The 24654-nt window shown below is 43.0% G+C and overlaps 1 long non-coding RNA gene across 1 annotated transcript in view; it reads left to right on the top strand.

Annotated features, from left to right (window-relative positions):
• Positions 1-24654, top strand: part of LOC138942647 (uncharacterized) — a 273249-nt gene that overhangs the window by 140881 nt on the left and 107714 nt on the right. Inside the window, exon 3 of the long non-coding RNA XR_011448351.1 lies at positions 9355-9433. This is a non-coding gene — a long non-coding RNA (uncharacterized lncRNA). The remainder of the gene's footprint in view (positions 1-9354; positions 9434-24654) is intronic.

The following is a 24654-nucleotide window of genomic DNA, read 5'->3' as shown; positions in this document are numbered from 1 at the left end:
TCGATAGTAGAAAAAATGCTCTCCTAATACACGAAGATAGATGAAATTCTTAGAATATGCATTGTAAAAGAAGAGACGAAAATATAGTATTCAAAATAAAGGGCTCTGAAATATATATAAATATATAACAATTAAAATTCACTTATGATAAAAATATATTGAACGGTTCGGTTCATTTTTTAACCATCTTTAGTATAATTATTATAATTAATAAAAATATTAGGCAGGAAAAACAGTCAACGAATAAAAATCTAAATAATGTCGCAAAGTTCACGTTGCCCTTGGCGTTTACAGTAATCGTCAATGAAATGCCAAATAAAATATCTCTTATGTCTTTTAAAGACATGTCCAATAGAAAAGAAAAAAAAAACTCCATTCTTTTAAAGATGTAGCGCTCAGTTAGTTTGAGAGTAAGATGTGCAGGAAGTTTGTGCAGAAGAGACTTAATGTCATATGTAAGAAATTACATAGACGAGCAATAATGGCGACGAAAGGTGAAAAAGCGAATTAGGCAAAAATAACAAATATAAATACAAAAGTATTACATAAGCGCGTCAAATCAATCACAACGAAAAGATGAGATAATAAGACATATTATCGTGGTGTTTTCTCTTTTTATTTCTCTCTCTTTCAACATTTATTCTGAAAATAATCGTATTAAATCTAGATGGGATTATATATCAATTTTTTGATCGTTGTAGCAAAGATAGTAACCCGTTTCAGTAGAACGGCCTCGGAAACAATTTAATTTTATGAGAACGACACGGATGGAATTACACCGTGAATACCTCGCAGAACCGAGAGCGAGATCTAATGGAGGCGGAAACTGAAACGGTCATTCTCCAAAAAGCTTTCAGCGTTTCGTCAAGCATTAAGAGCTCGAACGATTTGAACGGGAAAATCACGCGCGAAAATTGACTTTCCCGTTAAAAAAAGGACGTATCTTACATTGTGTCTTCAATATATTGTATCTCGGATTATTCAATCGATCATTATCGACAGTCCCAATCGAAATAAAGTCAGCATCGCGTTATAAGAAGATCTTAAATGAAAACACCGTCGAAAAATGTCGAAAGTGAAATCTTTTCCGCTTCGAGGCGCCAACAAAGAAGGATTCGATTCTCCCTTACGCGCGTATAATTCAGATCGCTTCCTCGACACGAGGTGAATCCCATGGCAGAAGGAGTCATCATCGTTCACCGGCCTCCCGCTCGGAAACGTTTACGCCATGTACTGTTCGCCAACAAAGGATCTCATTGTGGTAACGGTCACAACAGATCGTCCCCCGCTGTCACGTCGCATTCAACATCGTCACGAAGCTGGTAGGGAAACGTGGCTTTTACGGGCAATTATTTCTTCCCGCTGCAACGCGCGCGACTACGCCGTGTCACCTCGAATCTATTCCGTAGCTTGTAAGCAATGACTCTGCCACAAACGCGACGACGGACGGGGAGATGCACTCGTGCTGAGAATATTGTGCCGTTACCTGCTCACTCTCTCGTTCTCGATTTTCAAAAGTGGAGAATCCGATTTTACGACCGCTCGTATCCTCCGCTCGTAACAAATAGGAAGTTAGTAGCAACAAGACACAATCCCGCAGTAAACTATATGTATATAACCAGAATATATACACGGAGATGTGAAAATAATTAGACTGAGACGAAAAACAAAGGCAATTTCTTAATTTTTTGTAAATTATTTTAAAATATTATATTATTATAAATCATTTTTTTTTTTTATGTATTATATTTTCTTTTTTAGTAAAAGTGTTATTTTGTACAGAAGTAAGATTTTATTATTTTTATTAGAAATAAAAATTTGTGTCTGTTGAAAAGAATATTAAAATATTGTCATGGCCAGATAGTAACTTAGACATGGATTCAATCGAGAATTTATGGAGAAGGAGATTGAAAAGAATGAACATAACAAGGAAAGTGCAACTGATAGAATCACTATCAAAACGTGGCGTTATAATAAAGAATTCAAAAATTCATATAAAAATCTAATTAATTTTGCATATCGCAAAAGAAAAATGACATATATACTTATGCACGCAAAAATTTTATACATTTATCTACATTATATTTAAACCTCGTGCATTTTTACATAAATATATTTTCTCTTTTATTTTAATTTCATTATGTGTATTTTTATACTTTATTATTATCGCCAAATTCAATTTATTTATCGAAAGCGTATTTTGACCTCCGTTAAAAGCCCGAACGCTTCCGCTGTCGAGCTTGACGCACACGTGCTTTCTCTCGGTTCAACATCGCGCGAAACGGTAGACTGTTCTTACCTACGCGGATAGGATCCAGCCATCTGTCAAAAAGTCAAAATATACGAAGGGTCCGCCATTGTGCCGTGGGATCCTGCGGGATTGCTACTTAGCGTTCTCGTATATACCCGGTGTCGGCTATTATGAGCCTCGACGTAGCTCGCCTGTTTTGTAGAACATCTGTATCCCATGATATCCTACTGATTTCTATGTCCCTTCAATTCGTCCAAGAACGAGAGAGAGAGAGAGAGAGAGAGAGAGTGAGAGAAGACGAGAAGAGGGGAGAGGTAGAGAAAAGGAAGGAAAATGGGAGCTCTCGGGCGCGGAACCAGCATGGCAGAATATATCGTCTATATCGGGTTAGCCGGGCTTGACTCGCACGCATCAATATACCGCGGCGCACAATGGCAGACGAGATGCGTCACGAACTCGACGTTGGATGCGCCGGAAAAGTCGGGAAACGTGTATGTCGGGAATTGCATTGTGGCTCGACAAATCGGGGGCACCGTCGTCATACGCGCCTCCTCCGCACTCCGCTGTACACGAGCTGTACAAGGCCGATTTTACGGTAATAATTTCACGCGTGTTTCTACAAACGCAAGTTGCACCACAGCGAGTCGCACACATACTCACGTTGAAAATGGCCAGAGTTTGTATCTCGATATTCGACGGCGACAAGCATTTTATGCGATCAAAATGTTTCTTCTTCGCTCTTCATTATAAAGATTTGCGAGATAGATATAACACAGGTATATACAAATACAAACACACACAAAATTCCACACAAGACACGTATATAAAAGTCGCTGTTCGAAAGCTCGTTGATGCTGTGTTTTTAATCGAGGTTGATCTTCGAACAGAAGATACTTCTGGGCGGAGTTCCACTCGGTCGGCTATAACCCAATTTTATGTCCCCCCCCGGTTTCTGCTACGAGCGAACAAGTCTAACCCGGGTGGGGATAATTACCGATTAAAGAGATTAAATCCTGCGGGGTATCGATTCCGCCAGCCTATAATCGGGGAGGCCTTCGTTAGGTGACGACGAAGGAGGGCGAGCATGAGGAGGAGAAGGACGGACGGCAGAGCGGAACTCGCCTTTGTTTCTGATTTGAGGGGCATCCTTACGAACGGGTTAGCCGCACCAGTGATCACCGACGCTAATTACAGCGGATCAGTCCGGGCGAGTTTAAAACTCATTCCCCCCTTTTGAGCGGCGCGCAAAAGGGGCTTCCCGCCTGATCGCCGATTGGTCGCTCGGGATGACACGAAAGTGCTCCAACATGGCGCCTTATCTGATTTCACTGTGCGAAAACTGCGGGGAAACGCGAAACGTCATTGTGACTTCCGGCTCGTCTCCTGATTTATTCGATTAAGAAAATATTCCCGCCAATTACGTCCATTAGAAAACATCTAAGAAATAGAGAGGCTATTTCTGTCTCTCGCCGAGGAAATTTTTTTTTTTTTTTCCACGCAGTAGATGAAATAATATTTTCGTCCTTCTTTCTCGTTGCCTAGGTAGAGTATACAAAACAGCGATGCGAAAATGCGAAGGAAGATGACGACAGAGAGTGTATGTACGTTGGCAAAGACGTTAAATCAACATTTTTATAAACTGCTTAGTATTCATAGACTTCGCAGGTGGAACCGCCTATAAAACGAAAACGAGAGGGTTCGATCTTCGCGGACGAGTTAAAATGGCATCTACACCATATCCCGCGCGTGAGACGATGGCGGCTATAATTTTACGATATTGTCGTCGCTCGTTCGAACGTATATCGAATAAATCTAATGGATGAAAATTTAAAATCGTTCTCCTAGATCTCAAGAGAGCATATAGTTAAGAGAAGATTTATATTTCTTAATTTAAAGAGATCGTATATCGGATATCTTTGATATGTAAGCGTTACTTTGTGATTATGATTATAATTTCAATGTTATTGATATTCGACATTGAATTTGCATTGGACTCACGCATTGCGAGTCGCCGAGTTTTCGACAGCAATAGCAGCAGATCGCAACCTACTCAGATTCGAGGGAGGCTAAAGGGCGGCTAAAGGATAGCAGCGGAATGAGGAAGGGGGGAGGTTGTGGGAGGAGAGGCCGCCGATGGCGGTGGGTTAGGGTAAAACAATCACGCAGGGCTCATGCATGTTAATGCGTTGTTAGGGGCGCGTGAGAGAATCGGGGTTGCCTAGGATTGAATGCCCAATATCAGCGAACCGCCCTCGAAGCCCATACCGTTTTCCTCGATTCGCTCAGGAACCAATATCAATCTCGTCGTCTCTCTCGCCCGCGTGCATGCTATCACGCAAAAGCGCCCCGGTGATTGTAACTTCCCCGTTTGGTACAGCCCGCGCTTGTTCGTTACATTTTCATTTTATTTCTCCTCTCTCGCAGAGGAGAGAACGAGAGACGAGCTCGCTCGTAGAAATTATTTCTAAATGCAAATGATTGTTCCGCGCGCGTTGGCTCTGGAGCCAAGTAAGCCGTTTCACGTATGTATTAAAAACGACGCGTCAATGTCGCGCGATTTCATTTGATCGAAATATGTTTCTCGCACAAAAATAAGGTTTAAATAAACATTCAATCTCACTGCGCAAGCTTTAAAAAAAAAAAAAAAAAAAAGAATAAAAATTACACACATTCGTCACATTCTGAAAATTTGCACGCGCGAATTTCTCGAGATCGACATCGAGAATCGAGTAAAGTGCGAGATAAGTAGCTCGTCATTTTTGGGGCCTGACATTTCCGAGAGCTTATTACAACTCCTCGGCTACTTACGGTGCAAGAACATATCGGCAGAGTATCGCGGGGAGTGAGGATCGGGTAGAGAGTTAAGGAAACTACATCAACTACCGAAGGCAGTTGATGCGAAACTAGTTTCGCGGCCTAGGATACAACGCGGAGACTACACAGGGCGCAGGGCCTAGAGCTGGGGTTGACTGTTTGCCCTCCGAATGGAAGTTCTGGAGGTTGAGGGTGGCCGCTTCGTGAAGCGGAGTGGTACTTAGCAAATCGACACAGGGCCAACTCAATACATCAAAGACCTTATACCCAACAGCCCTGGTTATATGGACTACTCGCCTAGCTACCGGCGATGTCCATACATAATCATAGACCGTCTTTGTCCCTCGAAATTGATTTATTATTCAAAGTGACGCGTGTTTCACAATGTGTATTTACCACGATACAGTTTCGGGACCCGACGAAACACGTCGGGCCACGTAGGCCACCTTTGTAGCCGTCTACACACATGTACGATAAGAGATAATGTAGATCTTGCTGCTTGGTCAACGTATACATACATTTCTCGATGATACAGATCTCTCTTATGTATATAGAATATTGAAAAAAAGAGATATATCTCGGTAATTTTTAACCGGAAAACAGATATTTAGCAAAGTAATAATTCGGTTCACTCTTTCTCTCTAGACAAAAATAAAATAAGTAATTTAATAATTTAATTATCATCTCCACATAATAATGAATATTATAAATTGTTCCTTCCGATGAATTATTTATAACACACAAATGTCTGAGTAATAATGCCTCGTGTGTGTACAAGGAATCTTTTAATTTATAAAAGATATATCTTTCGAAATATATTTACAGAAAAATAGATACCACAATCGCGCGATATTAAGCCCGAATGTATCACAAATCGCGTGTTCTTTGCGGTGGTAAGGAAGAGCACTCGCTGCTCCGGGAGCCAATGGAAATATTGACAGAAAACAGCCGTACGAAGTTAATTAAACTCGCCGAGCTGTGTGCCCGGGTACCTTGGTCGCGCCGGCCGGCATACACTTGGAGTAGTAATTTCCTGATTGTGTGTGCGTGGATCAGGACGACCGAACCGAGTGGACAAACAGCACGAGTTTCCCCAGTGGTACGTGTTTCTAACCCGAAATTGTGTCTTTCAACGCTGTGTCCACACTGTACTTTCGTCGTACATCACCGAGCCTTTGGCTGATTAATTCTCCTCGTCGTCGTCGTCATCGTCGTCTTCGACCGACCAGACAAAAATACCAGTTAATCTCGGTTTTAATTTGTCGTGCCGTGTCATTGAGATCACGAAATTCGATGACAATTAATATTTGAAAGAATTAAAAACTCTGCGAATAATTTATACAAGAATCTGTGACAGTATTTTTCGAGAGTAATATCATCCCTAGTCGAGTCTCTCTTCCCATTTTCAACCTTAATTTTCTCACATTTATAAATTCTAGAGGATTTAATTTATATAGGAATTGAGCTCTTACTTGCTACCTTAAATAAACTGTTAAAGAACAGCGCGTCTCGTTTATTGTTTAAAAGAAAGAAACTTTCGGCAAAACTATAAATGAAGCAATTTCAAAAGAATAATTCTTTGCTTAATGTATCGAAGTAGATTTTCTAGACTGAGAAAAAATTGAGGTCGAAGAAGCGGAAGAGAAATTTTCCAGTTAAGAGTTATAAACGACATTTTAGTCTCGACGCTGAGCGAAAATTTCTCATATCATATTGCTGCATCATCGACCGCCCTTTTACTTGTCACGTCAGATCGTGCGTCGTCGGGATTTAAAGCATATCGTCGGCCGCGCGCGTGCACGAATATCTTACAAACTAACGCCACGTCATGTTCGCGTCTTTCTCGTCCAAACTCCAAATGGTCCAGCGTCTCCTCCAGATGTAGGTATATCCTCTTTCTCCTCCGCGCGCTGTTCGCTCCTTTTAGAATCCTTCCACTCCCTTTCTTTCCCCTTTCACTCTCTCTCTCTCTCTCTCTCTCTCTCTCTCTCTCTCTCTCTCTCTCTCTCTCTCTCTCTCTCTCTCTCTTTCTCTCTCTCTCTCTCTCTCTCTCTGTCTCTCTCTCTAGCCAACGTGTGTGTTTGCCCTCTCCCAGGCTCCAGGTCGGCTTATAATCCTGAGATATGAGCGCGTATTACGTGGAATAGTAAGTCGCGAGAGGCTACCGGAGGATGCGCGTGGTTAACGATATGAACTTCAACAAGTATAAACCTCGTGGGACGGAGAGGAGGAAGAGGAGGGGGCGGGGGGAGGGGTGAGGGAAGGACATGTATGTATATTATATTCTTAGATATCCGCTTGGAGACTAACGGGCAGGCAAGAAGGGCAGATTACCTGTGAAATCTAAATCAAGATCACGAGTCTTTTGTACTTCGGAGCAATCGGATAACAACATCCAGGCTACTCGGTATACTCGGACATTAGCCCCGGGATTTACGACGTTAGTTCGTAGATAAAATCTCTCTCGATATATATACATTTGCAATAAAAAATCGCGATATAATTATCTCGACCCGTTGAATCCGTTATTAATTTGATGTAACTAGAAGCCGATTCCCTTTTTATTTTTTTTTATTTTATTTTATTTTATTTTTTTTTTTTTTTATTACAAGAGCCTCAACCGAGAGATTGTTAGACGTGAATCTCACGCCGGACAACGTCGATATTAATGTACGTTTTGGATACGCGTCGTTTGTAAAGCGAGATTCTCTCTCTATTCAAGTCCCTTCGTATATCTGACGAATATCTCGCGAAACCAAAGTCGATATTAGAAACGCGAGCCGCGGTAGGCCGCTTCCTCGTGCTCTCAGTCAACATTTGACTCTCTGTATGCGAGAAAAGCCGGGGAGAGATAGAGTCGAGACGATAAGCAGAGATGGACGCGTCCGATAAGACGCTTAGGCCAGGAACCGACCAGCCGGCTACCGTGCTGCGCCTTTTCCCGCACGGCGGACCACCCCAAGGGTTGCGAGCGGAGAGAATAGGACCCAAGAAAGAGAAAGAGAGAGAGAGAGAGAGAGAAAGATAGTGGGCCTTCTCCTCTAGGATTTCATCCGGGAGTCCTTTCCCGGGATATCGCGTGTAACTGGAATTATCGCCGCACAATGGGCGAAATCCCCGTCCGTTTGCCTCTTCATCAACCGCAGCGATCTTGCCGCGAGAATGATTCAGAGCGAGAAAGAGAGACGGAGAGAGAAAGAGAACCGTTGTGTACCAATAAGAACAAGTAGAACGAGCGGGGGAACGTCGCGACGGCGCGGATTCACGTTGTTATTGTTGTTCAGCCTGTGACGTCGACCATGGAGGCAACCAGCGACACAATGAGTCCCGTATCACGATGGATCAAAGATTGCGAGCGAGAAAGAATAAAAAAGAAAGAAACAGAGAGAGAGAGAGAAAGAGAGAGAAATGAAAAAGGAACAGAGAGGCGAGCGGCCGCGAGAGGGTGAAACGAGTGTAGGATGAGCGAAGCGAGGGTGGCGGGACGTGTTATAACTCATAACTCATAAGCTGAGAAACCCCATCCTCCCTATATCTTCCCGAAACACACTGGCTTTGACGTTTAGCCCGGGCGAGGAACCGTTGTTACATTATGCAGCAGCAGCAGCAGCAGCAGCAGCAGCAGCGTCTTTCGCGGAGAGAAAACTCAGGAGAGAGAGAGAGAGAGAGAACGAGAGGGCAGAAAAGGGAGAACGCAGAGGCAGAAAAGGATGAGATGCCGGACGGATAAATCCTTTTTCGTCGGACGCGAACAATAAAGCGCCACCGTATGCACGGTGGCAAAATGGCGCGGGGAGGTGGAGAGGGCCCCGATGTCGACTGAATTAGATCACCGTATCGCGTCCCATTCACGACGTGACCCGCGGTGCGGCCACGCGCGGATACGATATCATTTCTCGCAGGTGTGTTCCCGGTATTCCACCGAGTCGGTCCGTTCGCGAACGAGAGGGATTTTGTACGGCCTGATGCGATTAGGAAGGGACCGAGAGATTCTTTTCGAGAATGCTATCTCTCTCTCTCTCTTTTTTTTATTTTTTAATTTGCCTGCACAGCGGGATACCATTGTACGAGACTCAATTCTTTCGCGAGAGCGACGTCAGCTCGTCGGACTGGATATCAAGCCTCTTGCCTAAAATTCATTAAATGTGCATTCTATTCGAAACGAACTTTGAAATCTATCTTCTAATATTGTCTTAAATTTTGATTTTAATACAATAATACAGCGACACAATTTCTCGTTGTTTTCTTAAAAAAAAAAAAAAAAAATACATAAACTTTCTCATTTACAGGAGCCATCGAGAGAGAAGAGGATCAGGCTGAGGAACCCGAGAGAGGAGGACGATCGACTAGACGAAGAAAAGGAAAGAGGTAAGTCGTGCATGATACGATTACATGACGCAGCCGGCTTCGGAGCATAATGTTCCGAGAGGCAGCGTCTTCTCTTGCGGCATTCGTCGCAAGCTTCCTCCCGGCTTGACCTGCGGGCCCGCCGGGTTAGATTCCTACGCGGTGCCCTCGCGTACACAATGCGAGTTATTGCGCAGCGTCCGCGGGTTCGCCGACGGCGCCGGCGGCGCCGGCGGCCGACTTGGTCGCATAAATCCTACCGAGAGTCGCGATCTCGTACGAGGCTCACTGGGCCTCGAGTCGTGCGCCCCCCCCCCTCCCCCGCTCATTCCCCCTTACCCGTACATTTGCGTATTGATCCCTGCAATAGCGAATGCTTCATTAATCCTTTCGAGAACGAAAGCTTTGTCCGAGGGAGAAGTCTTTTCGCTCCGAAAGACACGAGTTTTTTTTTTTTTTTTTGCGATAGGTATTTTAATTCGATAATGTACGGGGGAAAAGAAATGTGCCTCTCTGTTTTGATGAGATTAATCCTTTTCGCGAGAGAAATCTGTAGCGTAGGAACATGTTGCTCGTGATAGGTGGATACCCTAATTTAAGGGCGGACGTTGCTATACGTATACCGCCGCGGTTAAATGTATAGCAGCTTGACGATCCATTAACCGTAACCGATGAATGTCCGTTAATTAAGGCTATTTATATCGGTAAAATCGGCGAAGAGAGGGAGAAGGAGAAAGGGGGGAAACGAATCGCGTCCGACCTATCTCCTCCATCCCACGTTCCGACCGCAACCGCTCTATTCCACACCGCGTCGCGCAACCGCCTAAGGGCGGAAACTGGAAAGTTGCCATATTCGCGCGGACGAGGGGACGCGCGCGAAAGGAGGGTCCGACGAAAAAGATAAAAAAAAAAAAAAAGAAGCGAGAGATTATCCCCCGGTTTCCCGCATCGCGGATGAAAGAATCTACGCGCGAGGTCGCGAGCTTTGGGCGATTATCTTATAAAAATTCACACGGATCGCGAGATATTTCCTTCCCTCCTCCTCCCCTCTTTCCCCTCGCCAACGAATGTTACTATGGAAACTAGAGTTCTTTCGTTCGTGCCGACATGGTCCTCGCAGGAATAGAAGAGGAGCGTTTACTGAGGCTCCTCCGTAAAGATGGGGGAAAAAAAAAAAAAACGAGAGTTGATATCCGTGAAAATTTCCTTCAGCTTTCTCTCTCTCTCTCTCTCTCTCTCTCTTTCTTTTTCTATGATTTACGTCAAATGGAATCGGAAAAAGATTTGCATCATCGATACCGATACTCGTGATGTTTTACGAAAATTGTATTATATATTGTCACATCGGATATATATCCGGGATGTATTTCGAAAGTATCGTTCCGCGATCGATACTAATCGAGATGATATAATCCATCTTGACTATCCGTATGTCGATTCACCCCGATTACGTGGGGCCGTAAAGATTTCCCGCTCGTTCATCCGTTCTACGGTGAAACTCGTGCCGTGGATTTCTAGGATACGCGATCTTCCCTTCCCCTCTCATCTCACGCTGGATATCATAATCTGACTTTCTCGACGCGCGGCCCTATCCTAGTCGGATCGGAAATCGTATTCGAATGGTTCTCCTGGAGTGAGACCCATCGAAGATGGAGCCGTTCGAGGGAAGAGGGGAAGGGGGGGGGTGGAGCAGCAGAAGGGGGCAAGTCGGAAGAAACGCTCGAAGAGGTAAAGGCCAAGTGGCGAGGTCGAGGAAGGGGGTCGAGCGAACGATAGGGAAGGAAGGAAGGAAGGACGCGAGGGCAGGTCTCGCTCCGGCAGATAATATACTTCACGAAGTACGCTCGTCAAACACAAGCGCGAGCAAGCGGAGCCCGGATATATTAGAGGATGCATCTCCATAAAAGTTGGAGCCGAGCAGCGAGTCAACATCCCCTCGCGCATAAAGAAGAGAGAGAAAGAGAGGAAGAGACAGACTCGGTCGAGAAAGAACAAGAGGAGTAAGAGACGGGGCTAGCTTCTTTTTCCGACTCAAAAGATTCCGGGGAGGGATGGCGAGGAAGCGTCTTGCGGCAGCAATCACCGATATTGAGGGTTTCATTTCGTTCCTACGACGGTAAGAGCCTAGGAGAGACGGAGGATAGTATAGTTTGTAGGAAGCGGTGAATGGTAGGGTGGATAGGGGGAATGGGGGAGGGGATTGACTCTCGCGGATCAGGGATTCCAAGCTGGTCCAGAAGAGTACGTGCTACCGGATGCACGGAACTATCTCTCCGTAGCTTTATCCTTCGCCGACTACGTTACGGAATTTGTTTGAAAAAGAGATAAAGAGAAAGTTTTTCATGGAAATTGTTGATTTAAAAATACACACGCAAAGAAAGTCATGAATATATTTTACTACAATTAATAAGTTTCTTGTATATCTTGTGACACAATGTTTCGAAAATATTTCTTAACTCCTTTCTCCTTTCGCGTTAAAATTTCCTCAAGTGAAAGATCAGCAGAAAATTTCAAACACATGATATCTTCTCAGACAATCTGCTGGAACTTTAATTAGAAGTTAATCCAATGTTGTCCGTATCCTATTGGTCTTAAAAATCGATCAGATTCTTTGAAGGTATTAGGATTATCTACAAATTAGCAACCCGACGTTAAGTAAACTTCTTTCGCTACGGGATTGCTCGTTTAGTCCATCTTTTTATCAAGCGAAACGCAGAAAACTCCCGCTATTATTTCGAAACAATATCTCTTAAAATCGATGGACATATCGACGAACAATCTAACGACAGACTTATAAAGATTTCCGATTTAACTTGCAAGATACGCGTCGACAAAATTCGAACATCATCGCCGATCGAACATCTTTTCCAGAGTCGGGAGAGCTTTCGCGACATTCCTGAATTAATTAGACAAGCGAAATGGCAAGATCGATCGGGGCCGCGAAACGAGACTCTAAACAGCCTGTGCTTTTACATTCACGCCAACTGAGATGAAACTTGAAAAATAAAAAATTACCGATATCTGTACGCTGTAAATATTTGAGAATATTTTTCGATGAAATTTTCCAATATTAGTATCGGTCAGGCTTTCCTCGCGCAAGAATATCCGATTGAATTTCATCTGATAATTAAATAGAACAGCGGGAAGGGGGGTAGGTGGGGGTTGGGAGGGGGGGGAGGGAGGACTTAAGGAGAGAAACGAGGGCGGAACAGTCGAAGCCCGTTCGAGCAAAGTTAATCCCGAGGTAAGGAGTGTTTGGTCCTGCAAAAGAGATTAACGTACTCCGTCGCGACAGAACGGATAGTTTCTACCTTCCGCCCCCTCCTGTCCCCCACCTTCTCCCCCATTCTCTTCGGCACGGCAAATCACGGGATTCCTTGGGTCGCGCAAGACCAGCTTCGCACTTTGTGCACAGCCAGTGCTCCCTTAATCCGTATTCATCAGCAGTTATAGGCATCCATGGGCGTACAGGGTAAGAGGCTAATCCGGCTCATCCGCGCTCAGCTGTGAGAATGCCCGCCGCCACGCTTCTGGGTCATCTTCGAGGAACGTCGGTGCGCGGCTCCAAAGTAGCTAGTGCAATCGGCCGACGCGTACGATCGATTCTCCCTCCGATAAATATTATACGTACGGAGGAAAAAATGAAAATAAAATATCTGGACGCGAGAATTTTGTGTGTAAAATTAATTTCAATATATTTCGCGAATACGAAACGAAGTATCCCATCGAGATCTCTGGCGATGGAAAATCATTCGGACAACGCGACACGGACGCGGTTTGAAAGTTCGAGGGAAAGATAAACCGGATGCATTGGTAGACGACGTCGTATGGCAGATGGTTTCGCGCGCGGGTGTGGGTTTCCCTCTGGATATTTGTATCCATGCGAGAGAGGACGTCGCGACGCGTGCGAAGCGAAATAGAGAGAGAGAGAGAGAGAGAGAGAGAGAGAGAGAGAGAGAGAGAGAGGCGTCGTGCCGATAAATCAAATTGACTGGTGCGACGTCGAGCGCAGCCAGAGTCCGAGCCCTTCCTCTCCCTCCCCCTCCCGTTCGTCCCGGACAGAACGGCGACCGTCCATATACAACGTGTCCAATCGCAAATCCCTTTAATTCGTTCCTTGCAGTATAAGTTTAATCCGAATTAAACTGCACGGGACGGCACATAAATTCGATCCTTGGCCGAGCATTAAAAGGAACGGCGCTCTCCGACGCGATCAGCTCTCCGCATCGAGTGCTTCGAGTATTGCCGACGGGCCATGAAATCACATCGTTTCGCGTCGTACAGTTATTGCGCGCGATATCGTCATTTTCTTCATAGTATACATCAGAAAACAGCTGAGTCACTCTGTGGAAAAGTCGCAGCGCGTCCCGAAATGTTGCTCCAATTTTCTTACGTTTATGAAATCTAGAGGATTTCAAGATATATAGCTTGAATTTTATATATGAATTGATTTTCTATTTTACACTTTTCCCTCTAAATACGCGGTAAAGGAACAATTGGAGATTTAAAAGAGGAGCTTTCGACAAAATTATAGATATTCAATAAATTTCGAAAATGAGAGAACCGAGTATTTAAAGTACCAAAGTGGATGTTAGATTAAAAATTGAGATTAAAAGTGGGAGAAAACTTTCGTATCGTGCTCCGATAATAAGAGATATCGAAAATATATTAATGAAAATATGTCACCGTGTATATTAAGAGACGTTATTCGATATATGTGATACTTGACTGCGTATCTGCGGAGGGAAAAAAAATTACGATATAAGCGATTTTCATTCACGCCTCGGTAATTCGTTCGTTTCTCGGATGCTACGGAGAACGAGCGGGCAACAAATTTCAACGCGTAAATTTCGACGAATTTCGTCGACGAAGTTCCAAGAAATCCGCTGACGTTCTTGAAAACGATCAAGTTGCGTTACACAGGAAGTACAAGTTTCTGTATTAGTACACGGGGCTCCCCCGGATCCAGGAAACAGGAAACGGCGTTGCGAAACGTTGTCAGTATTTGGATTTCGATGTAGTAAGCACACAATGTGGCTAGAAAACGCGCGTTTCTCCCATCGACACGCTCCGAAAGTTCCGTATCGATAAATTCCTCAGACATTGTCGTTTATGTAAATTATTAAATAATAAAGAAAAAATAATGAATAATTTGCAGTAGCCGATCGAGAGATTATTACATTAGAGAAGGGGAATAAAAATCATCGTTCTAAAGCAAATTAATGGCTATGTGTATCTTAATCGACGAAGCGTCTCTGCGAAGCGTTTCTTCGATGACGACGCGTGAAGAATGATCGTTAAACAATGGCAGGGTGTCGCGAATGTTCCGTAACGAGAGATACACGCGCGTATCGCGATCCGAGAACGGATCGTCAAATGAGGAGAGAGGAAAAGGGAGAGACGAATCCGTGTCGATACCGCTAGGGTGGCTCGCCCGCCCTTTGTGCACTTTATGGGTTTGACATTACGTTATGATTATTCACGGGGTTACTGTGTTTTATTACCGTCATTGGCTTCGGACGCGCTGCACGCGTCACGCGCGGGCCTTACGTGACGCACCGTGCGTTTGTAAATGTGGTTCGTTTCGCGTTAAGTAAACTGTTGGCACCAGGCCTTACTCGAATTTTATTAACCGTACGTATCCATAATCGATATAGGTTTGAAATAAAAAAAAAATATATAGATGATTACAATAATTAAGACACAAATACGATTATAAATTATTATCATTTTTATTTATTATTATTCATTTAAATTACGATCATTTAGAATTCGATATTTTTTTGTCTTATACACGTTATATACACGATTACAAGTTTTTTTTTTTTTTTTTTTTTTATAATAGGAATATTCTTGATGTCCGAAATAGATTCTGATATTACATAAATAAGTCGAGGGTATTCGACCCTCGATTGTCGCCCAAAAGCTGATGCTTCCAATTTGGTAGCTTCGTCGGGAATATTGGTATCATATAGCAGTAGAAGGTACAAGCAATAATACGGCAGGCCGATCATATCAAACGCCGCGAGTCCGGCATACCTGAACTCATTCGTCGCATATCTATAGTATCCGGCTATCGATATGAGATACCTCCGGGGGGAGCGCGATTATCCACATAAGTCGCTTAACGTCTATTGACGTCATACCTCTCGTGGAACTTCGTGACATACCACGTGGCTCTCCCTATGGGGACGAATCCGCTTGTTTCATGACGAATTCCTGCGGTTCTTCTCCTCGGGGATACTCCATCGTGAGATTTTTCTGCGAATTCCAATCTATCGGGGATTCGTAAATAAACTGTCCGTTATTTAAAAAAAAAAAACGATGTTAAGAATGGTTTATTGCTCATTAATTTCTTTTTCTTTTTTTTTCTTTTTTTATATATATATCATAAAGATAAATAGCGTGTTTTGTAATTTATCTTACGCGATAGTCTCTCATCTCTGTATCATTACTGTACGCAAATAAACGGTATAACTGTAATCGATTCTCGATGAATGCTCGGCAAGTGTCGCACAAATATGCCGGATAAATAAGCAATATATTCGATTTATGCCTCAACGGTTTATTCTTGTATCATCAATTATTCCATCGTACGCGATCATCATTTTGCGAAATATCTCGTGACAAATCGTCTGTCTCTATAATTATCCGGCTCGCGTTTACGAGAGCGTTTCTTTAATATTTGACGGGGATACAAAATCATCCGTAAGAGGATCATCCGTGTAGTTGCGAGTGTTATATTTATTATTTGCCGACAAGTACAAAATATCTCGACCCGCGCGAGCGCGTCGATCTCTCTCTTCCTCTTCGTCTTCGTTCCCGTTTGGCAATCAACCAAAAGTTTCCTAACGACGTGGCACGGCTAAACTTCGCCGCAGGTCCTCGAAGCTACAACCGTGAAAGTCTTCGATCTCTGTTACCGACAGCACGAGATAAATTTCGTCGTTGTCGTAAGAACATACATCTCGCACAGCGTGGGCTCATCTGGAAACAACTACGATGTAGATGTAGCCTTTCGTTTCTCCGATCGACGACGTTCATCAATATCACGGTATATATAATCCATAGTTCTTGTCAAAAAGAAACTCTCTCGAGCCACGTTCTCGAGAGATGCCTCGCCGATTATCCTGAGGAAAAGCCTCATATCGTGAATTTATCCCAGTCAAACTTTTGCTCCTATTTTTAAACTCAATTTTTTCACATTCATTGTTTCTAAACGATTTTAATAAATTTAATTTATACTTGTATATAGGAATTAAGCTCCTATTTTGTATCTTAAATAGGCAGTAAACGAATAATTTTCCCACTTAGAGATTTAAAAGAAAAGCTTTCGGCAAATTCATAGATTAAATAGTTATAAAAACAAATGATGTGTTTAAATGATCAAGGTAGATGTTTTAGAATTTAGATTGAAAATTCAGATCGAAAATAGCAGAGAAATATCGATTCAGGTATCTTGAAAAAAATCATTCATAGCATTTTTAATATATGATACTCATTGATACGTATAGTATTCAAAGAGAAAAGAGAGAGAGAGAGAGAGAGAGAGAGAGAGAGAGAGAGAGAGAGAGAGAGAGACAAATATAGGTTCGTATAAATTTTCTACATCGATATTTCTTGATACACTATCGTCTTCCGAGAATTTAGCAAGGTTTCGTTTATAACGCTACTTGATACATAAGCTCGTATATCTTAAACGGCATCGTTACGCATTATAAGCACGGTAACAAAATAACTAAGAATTTGCCACGCGCACAACAAAAAGTTGTACGGAGTATATCATAAAACAAAGTATATTATATAGTCAAGGGATAGAATTATCGTGATCGTATCACCAAGATAATCTAAAAATAGTTTTTACGCGAGATATTATTATATATAGAAAAGAGAGAGAGAGAGATGTATTTTAAATAGAAAATTATGTGTGATAATAGAAGTGACATATTAAAAGATAGAAACTTATATAATATTAAAATAGATATATAAAATAGATATTATTTTTGGCGCAATCGCGTTATTTTTATTCCGTCTCTGATGAAATATCATATTTAACTACAATCGGATCGCGCACACAGAAATTCTCTTTTTTTTTCTTTTTTTTTTCCTTATTTTATTTCCATTGTCGCTTTAATCGTACGACGGGTATACGCGCAAGCGTATACAATGAGAATGCGGGTACACAATGAGACCGGAGGGACGAAGAAAAAGTAAGAAGGGAAAGAGAGAAAAGGACGAGAGTAAGGGTCGGAGGTCAGTCGTATTAATATCGCATATCGGACAGGCATGGGTAGACCCGCTGGGGCCGTCCATCGGGCCAATATGAAATCATCGCGTCAGGCGTGGGAGTGCTTCGCAAATAGTAGAGCATAATTGGAATCCGTCCGGCAAACACGGCGTGGGCGCGCTCCAATCAATCGGTCGCGACGTTTTCTTTCATCGATGTAGCATCATCGGTATAGTTTGAGCATCGAGAATGGAAAGTAAAAGGGCAATAAAAAAAAAAAGCGTTCTTATTATAGTTCGAGAGTACTTTTAATTAATTCAGCGTCCAGAGAGAGAGAGAGAGAGAAAACTTGACATTTCGTAACGCGAAATAAATTTTACGGGAACGATAAAGAGAGCAATAAGAGACTCGGACTTGCATGCGAACGGCAATCAATCATAAGGTTAAACGAGCACTCTTCTCGCGGGACGAAGTGGCGACCATGTGTGCGCCTCCGTGGAGAAAGATTTTTTCGCGGAAAGAATTAGAGAACGCGCGCGCGCGCGCGCAACGAGTCACATGTGTTTTCTTCCCCTCCCCGCCCTTCTTCAGAGCCACCCCCCGAGGGGAGATATCTTTTCTCTGTTTTGGACGTGACGATCGTCTCGCAGAGACAGACCGGCTTGCAGATATTTCGAAGTCATGTCGGTTAGTCGCGCTTTCTCTCTCTCTTTCTCTCTTTCTGCCTCTCTCATAATTTCCTCCTTTCTCAGCAATTTCCGAAATTAATAGCCGGCTAAGTGGCGGTTAAATTATTGCCTCGTAAATATCCACGCGCCCTCGCCACGGATCCCGTTTCTATCTACTACGAGGGTACCAGGGGTCCCCCAATTGTATTCCCGTCGACATTTCTCTTCTCCGCTCCACGCATGTCGCGAGTCGATCCCGATCTCGAGCGTATCAAGTCGGCGTATCTTGCGCAAACTAACGCGTGACTTTCTCTCCCTTAGCACAGGCATGCTCGAATAATCAAGTTTAACGATTCCACAAAGATTAAGTACTCTCTCGTCGCATACTCACGCTATACTCACACTGTACTACCGAGAGCGGAATATACGCTATTAAAAATCCGCTCGGCATTCACGCGGCGGTGCGGCGGCGCACAGTAGGCTCTGAAAGGAAAACCATTTATTATCTTTCTGTCAGAAGGGTCCCCGATTACCGCTGCATCGGCAGGAACGGTAACGAGCGCAGCAATTACCGCAGTTTCTTTTTCCTTTTTTTTTTTTTTTTTTTTTTTTTTTCATAGAGCGATAGAGCGAGAGAGCGAGACGCCAGGAAGCCAGGCGTCTTGGCAGAACAATGGACCGCGCTTGCACTTGCTATTGAGATAATTCTCCATCTTCCTGGCACGTAGCCGAGGTTCCTGCAGTCGCGGACATTTTCCTATATCGTGGCGAGATGGTAATTTTAACAATTTATACGTTCGCGTTGTCTCGTCGATGACACGTCGAAGCCTCTTCCGTCATCCTCGGCGAACGAAACTTACGGTTCGTATTTCTCGTTTTATTAGATTAATGGCTCTATCCTTTTCCGGTAATCATGTAGCCTCTTCTCGATCGAAAAACAAAATTGCACAGATTAATATCATCGCGCTTTGAATATTATATCTGCTCATTGTGGATTACATATTAATTTCGTATTCACGCGCGAATATTCCAATTATTGAATAATATCGATCAACGATAATAAACGTTCAATTGAGAGATCAAGAACTAAAGATCCTCATAAACCTCCCGAGTGAGTCCTATCTCAATGGATCGGCTTAGACACCCTGGTGCTGCAGCTTATTGTTAGTTAGTTCTCTCGCGGCATTCTCCATTTTCTTACGGCGCCGCGCAGACGATAATTCCGACAATTAGATCGCGGCTATACGTTACGTGCTTTTTCCACGGCGAGGATGGCCAAGAGGGTAGCGGAGGGGGTGATACCGACAGGGGGATGAGAAACATGGCCGCACGGGCTAAGCGTCTCCACCTTTTTATTGTGAGCGCCAGAGGCAAAAGGCAGAATGTCTGTCTATGCGTGTGTGTTTGTGTGTGATAAAACTGAGAAAGAATAAGAGAGAGAGAGAGAGAGAGAGGGGTGGAAAGGGAGAAACGGAATAGGAGAAACGCGGGGGGAGAATGAGAACGGACGGAAGGAAGATGGAGGAATGAGAGCGGAGTGAGAGGAGAGAGATTCTCTCGAAGCCACCACCTTGTAACCGGCTGGCTGGCTGGCTGGCTGGCTGGCTGGCTGGCGGAACAATCCGCCTGCACACTTATTCCGCTCCGTCGTACGGCGGGTAGGTAGCGTTTATTTATCGACGGTTGCTGCTGAGTGGCGCTATTTTAATTGCGCCCTTATACTCACCACCGGGCGCTCCGCAAGATCACTACGTCCCTCTCCTCTCCACTGGAGGTCCCTCACCCCACGATTCTCTTTGCAAGTACATTGCTGGTACCACTAAGTGTGTTATCGCGTATTCCGAGGCGTCCCTCCCAGCTCGCCCTATCGGCGATAACGATAACGGAGAATATCAACCTGCTTCTCTCGCGATGATCTCTCGTTTGATTTCGCTGAGAATGACGCGAGAAGTATAATCGAGGATCGTTCTTAGATAAAAATCGTTAGCTAGGAGAAAAATATTTCGATAACAGAAGAAATTGAATTACACGAGGGAGATGATAACGATAAACTGCTTATATATTGCGCTTGGATAGATAGATTAAACTGAACCGACTAATAGACATATACAGAACGATAGACGAGATAAACGAAAAGAGTCCCTAAGATTCCTAGGATTTTAGAGATTCAATTACGAACGGAGTCAATAAGAATCCGACATTACCCGGGAACACTACCCCGTACAGGCTCCCCGGTGTCTTCTGAAGATTTTCTCCTTTCGAAAAAAGGAAAAGATAGATTGAACTATCCGCGCTACCGTAAAGACACGACAATTTTTATATAATTGCTCCCTTGATACGTTCATCCCGGAATACGCTCTACGCGACCATCTTTCATCCCGTTCGCTAAGCGTGTGTCCGTTCCTCGCTATCTTCAACGCACCCGCGCGCATTCGTGTACGTGCGACTACCGTGCACGCGTGTGTGCGTTCTCGCGTGCCTCCCCGAAGACCAGTGTCCTGTGTATTTCAGCCGGGTTATCATCGCCAGATCTACAGGGACTACGCGAGAAATTATTTATTAACGCGGGACACCTCCTTCGTCACCCCCCGCTCTCCCTCTCTCTCTCTCTCTCTCCAGAGGGAAACGGAGTTCTTCCCGTGCGAGACGCGTCGTAAAAAAGATTAACGAGCGTCTGACCAACCCGACGCGACGACGGCAGGGAGAAGGAACGCGCGAAATCACGCCGGAAGACGGGCCCCGGCGCGGTTGATGAGGAATCGGCCGGAAGACGCGCGTTAATCACGATTTGCAAAACGCGATCGGGCCAATCAACATTCCATTCATATAGGTTGAATCTCCAGACCAGATTCTCAGTCGATTCGCTAGAGACGCGGATTTACATCATTTATTAATTATTAATTAATTTTTAATAATTTTAGATTAATTTTATTTTATTGTTAGATTATTTATTAATTATTATATATGATTTAATTATGGACATGTCATCGTTAATAACGACGATTGAAAAGATCATATGTGAAAACACAAACGATGAGACGTTAGCGTGATTATACTTTGCACGTATATTATCTCGCCACTGGCAAAGCAGTGGTATCAACGCAGAGTACTCGATGCGAAAAGTCGAGGATGATAAAGAGCGAAAAGATGTTTCATCTTAGACACTCTACTCCATCGGAATAGGAGAGGAGAGCGATCCGGATCAAATTTTTTCTTCTATTTTTGATCTCAAGTTATAATCTAACATCTATTTTAAACATTTAAATCACTCTTCTTCTCTCTCTTTTGAAATTATTGAATTTGCTTTCTTAAATAAAATATCAGTATATTATTACTAAAGCATACAATAAATAGCCATTGATATAGTGATAGTAATCGTTTCAATTAAATAATAAACTCAATAAATTAAAAAAAAAATTGTCTTAAATTATAATATTAAATACATATACCATAAAGTACAGCAATATATTTTATTAATGAAATAGTCTGAGTTTTTTATACCGAACTAAATGATATTCTTGTTTATTTTTCATGCGTTTATCATATTTTAGGAATAAAAAAAAATATGGTATGTATATAATTCTGAATTTAAACTAGTTGTGCGTCCATTTCATTCCAGATATACCGTAATATCTTTACCGATTTATCGAAGAAAATATAATTTTACCGAGGGCTCATCCTTTAAACCTCTAACTGATTGTAAGTGAAAAACCGTTCGTTTATTGTATACTTGAGATACAAGGTAGGAGCTCGATTCCTGCATAAATTAAATCTATCCGACATCCTTTAGAATCCGTAAACGTGAGAAGATTGAAAATAGGAGCAGAATTTCGACTCGGGAAGACTCCAGGTCGGTTACACACCGGGGCGGGATTGTTTAAAATTGTCCCGGTTCGCAATCCCGATGGGAGCGCATTATCGTCGCTCGCAGGACGTTGGATCCCGAGGGAAAAGAATTTCGTCAAGGAAAATATTTGTCGGGCGTGTCCGGCATCGTGTATAAACAGATCGGCGCCGATGGAAATGCGATTGTGCCGGATAGGGGAAACAGGTATCGTCGGGAGATGCGACGGTAACCATCACCGAGATCCTCCCGTGTGCGGTTTTCGCGCGCGGTCCACGCCGGCTACCTGTATAGGCAGGCAGGCAGGCAGGCAGGCAGTCGAACAAGCTCCCGAAGAATTTTCTCGTACATTGGCGAACACATTGGCCTCCTCTCGTACGAGAGGGGCAATCAAGAGCCGCTCTAGCTGAATAATTCAGCAGATGTCGTCCGCGTGAGTTTTGCCGGATTTGTAGAACGAACGCGCACAGCTCTCTTCGGATGTTAGCGAGGAAAGAGCGGCGTCTTAAGAAATCCACGTTCTCTCATAAGGAAACTCGAGAAGAAGGCGAGAGGCTCGTATCTCCTTATAATTTATCACAATTTTTATCGAACCGTTATCAATTTTTCGTGAAATTTTCTATCGGTTTTCAGCAAGATTTCGACATCACAATCTCGATATTATTACTGTTCCTAGAAATAGCGCACTTAACGCGCACTTTAGCACAAGAGTATTGAAATAACATTAATAATATATGTATTTGTACATCAAGTATTTACTTATCATTCGATATACTCGACCGCTCACTTCTTTTATAGATCTCATCATTTTACATTAAATCCTCTGTCGATATCACGAGTGATGAACAATTCTCTCATTCGCGTTAATACACAATTACGTTCTCTTAAATGGAATCAGTGTATTATTACCGAATAGCGATGAATAGTCACTGATGGTCTCAATTATAAATATAACACATTGTATATGTAAATCTGTAAAATTTCATCGAAAGAATCAGTTAGTGATAGTGGTTATTTCAATCGGTAGCATTTGAAAATGCTTATCTTATATTTATATTATCAACATCTATTAACCTTTTTTTATAATATTTTATATGAAAATTATTGGTAGCGATATAATTTGTTAAAGGAATATCTATGTTTGACCAAGAGTCTTTTGCATGTTTTGTGGGCTTATCATATTTTAAGAGTGAAAAAGTCTACTACGTGCATTAATATGTGTAATTCTGCATTTGAATAGCATCTGAATAATTTGAATTTTAATATGTAGTAATATTAATTAATTTTATTAAATTGAAGTAGTATAACTATTCAAATTTAAACTAAAATAGTTATATGTATTTACGAATTTAATGTGTAATATAATTATTTATATTAAAATTCAATTCATCAAAAAATCTAAATTCAGATAGTTATGTATGTTTATGAGATGAATATATGTAATTTTGAATTGTCTTATTCCAGATATGAGTTTTCTTTCTTTAAATAAAAAGTAATTTAAAATAAATGGAAAAGCTACATCTTGCAAATATATGCGATTATTACTGATTTTTTAGAGAACTTTTATTGCCACGATCACGTATGTACATAAGATGGAGGGGCAAGTGTAAGTGTTTCTACTGAATATCGGCGTAATATTCGAAATGATCTTTTTGTTTTAATCAATGATATAATTTTCACTGATTCGATTTAAGAAAGTGCGTAATCATCACTCATCATCAACCCCAATAAAGTATAAACAAGTGTCGCCGAGCCGCATCGGGGGCGTTAGCCCTTATCGCGCGGAACTTGGATTCAGCTCGTTACTCCTCGTCACGCCTTATGTACCGCGCGTAAAATCCGGCTCGCGATTCGCGCGAGTACCGAAAGACGGAATACAATCGTATCTCGCGCAGCCAGTCTCGGCGCGCGCGTAATTTTCGCACACGCATGCATGCACGCGCCGTACATACCGTAGCCACGTACGTGTCGAATTGGAAATTCAGCCGCGTGCATCAGGGTCTCGACGAGAGACGGAATCTGTGCCGTCGTCGGCGCTTCTTATATGAGCGTAACGCATTTGCATTTTCCGCTACCGTTACGCGCCCTCCGAGAGACGCATGGACGCCATCATCTCCCGTTGCATCTACGTAAATATTCGCGCGGGGATGGGGGAGAGGAGGAGAAATCGCGAGAGATTTAATTTTTACCGGGTAGTACTAAGCCGGTGTTTAAATGGACGTATACCTCGTATACAGATTCTTGGAAGACTCGATCTCTCTTCACTCGTCGGAACGACCATCTTCCTCGACGATGCGTATTAAAAGCTCTTCTTCCTCACCCGCCTTCGACCGAGCGGCGTCGGATTCCGATATGCAGGTGTCGATATGACTAAGCGTTGATTAGCGGCGAACGGACGGGAATAAAACGGCCGGAAATATCATACCGTTTAGGTCTCACCGATCTCCTCTTTGGTTTTCCAGGAAAACCAACTCGGCGCTTCTTTTTTCATCTATTTAAATGA

Source organism: Polyergus mexicanus, unplaced genomic scaffold (assembly GCF_030449975.1).
Source record: "Polyergus mexicanus isolate NDT 795.1 unplaced genomic scaffold, iyPolMexi1.0 SCAF_23, whole genome shotgun sequence".
NCBI classification, from domain to species: domain Eukaryota; kingdom Metazoa; phylum Arthropoda; class Insecta; order Hymenoptera; family Formicidae; genus Polyergus; species Polyergus mexicanus.
Note: the sequence above shows the minus strand (reverse complement) of the source record. Positions and strands in the feature narration are given on the sequence as shown.